The sequence below is a fragment of the Cebus imitator genome, unplaced genomic scaffold (assembly GCF_001604975.1).
Source record: "Cebus imitator isolate Cc_AM_T3 unplaced genomic scaffold, Cebus_imitator-1.0 Scaffold139, whole genome shotgun sequence".
Classification (NCBI taxonomy): domain Eukaryota; kingdom Metazoa; phylum Chordata; class Mammalia; order Primates; family Cebidae; genus Cebus; species Cebus imitator.
The window spans coordinates 1,905,928-1,907,822 of NW_016107454.1; positions in this window are offsets into that span (position 1 = coordinate 1,905,928).

Here is a 1,895-nt window from a genome sequence, read left to right on the forward strand (position 1 = left end):
AAAAAGGTTCCTGACTCTTGGTACATCCTCTTGTATGACTTTTCTATTTAATGTGATGTGAAAACGAAGTACTGTGATATGATATCAAACATGAAAATCTGGGCTAAAGCTACAAATTTTTGTAAAAGTTAAACATTTTAGGTCTTTCTACTGCTCTCAGCTCCCACCCCTACCTTTGTGCTGCTAACCTTAGGGCAGAACAAGGTGTGCATTCATGTGCATTCATAGCATTTTTTCAATGACTACAGATGTGGCAACCCAACCCTATGGCTTTCTGTGTAAGAAAAATGTTTCGGTCATAAATATATTGAGGGGATCATAAGATATTAAAATTAAGGACTTACATTGGGCATAATTTCAGTCTTGAAAGAGATTTTGAGAAGCAATTACCTTTAAAAAATAATTATTTATCTTCCTCCAGTTTCCTACTTTGAAAGTGATTAAGACATAGCCTGAGGCTTGCTTCAGAATCTAAACAGCTGTGTCCATCAAGTTAAAAAAAAGAGAGAGAGAGAGAGAATGGGTAAGAATAAATGTGGTAACAAGGTTAGATTTATATTGAAGAGAAGGATCTCCATCAGCTGGTTGATGATACGCTATCACTGACGATTTAACTCAGCAGTGGGTTTTTGCTTGAGGCTTCGCATGTTTCATTTCGCTTGTGTCCCTAAGTCCTCTATAGAGTTAAAAATACAGGAAGGAATAAATAAATAAGTTAATTAATATGTACTTTGAAATTGAATTTTAGAATACTAGTATACTGTCATGAAAAATTCAAGGCGAAAAGAACCTAGATTTATTCAGAATGTCCCCAAAGGTAAGAAAATTCCTCCTAATGCCCAGGTTCCAACCCCTGTGTTTAACCTGACAAGAACAAGACTACATTCCTCTCACCTACCTTTGTTTTCTCACCAGAATATTTTCTCTCATGAGGATGGGGGCAAGTAGAGATACATTTGTTTTTCGCTACAGCGTCATATGATGTACCTGTGCTGCTTCTAACAGTAGATGCCACCTTGAACAGTCAGAAGTCCGTCTGTCTCCATCATTTGGCATATAAAATTTTCTGAAGTCAGCTTTAATTGTGGGCCTCCAGTGGATAGAGCTAATTTCCACAACTGTGGGGCCCTTTATGCAATATAGTAAAATAAATAATCAACAGACCTGACTTTATTCTGTAACTATTAACTTTAAATTATATATTTTTATAATAAAATGGAATGGTGGAAAGAGGAAGTTCTCTAGTGGAAAGATATGTGTTTAAATTCTATTGTTAATATTTTGACAAAGGTGCTACATTAGGCAGGATAACAGCCCCCCCCCCACAGCGCCCCCATGATGTTCTTTTCCTATTCCCTGGAAGGTGAATATGTCAGGTTCTGGAACAAAGGGCAATAAAGGCTGTGGTTGGAACTCAGGTTGCTAATCACCAGCTCTCTGACCTAGAAAGAACATGTGTGAAATGGTGGCAGAACATTCAGTGCTGGAAGATGTGATGTAGGAAAGACTCTACTGGTTTCTTTTGGCTTTGAAGATAGGATGGCCATGAGCCAAGGGATGAAGTGACTTCTAGAATCTGGAAAATGCAGGGAGCAGATTCTCTCCAGAGACTCCAGAAGACAGTGCACTCACCCAACATGTTGATGGTAGCCCAGTGAGATCCGTGTTAGATTTCTGATCTGTAGACCTGTAGCTAATCAGTTTCTCTGCCCTTTCCAGCAGCAGAAGGAAATTAAAACACTGATATACATGTGAAATCATTTGAATTTGTTTGAAGTACCTGAATACAAGTAAATCTTCAAAACCAAACACAAAAAATACATCCATTAAAATCAGTTCTACTTCAGTGAAACCAATTCAGGTTAGATTTTTCACTGGAGCCCATGTCACAAGAA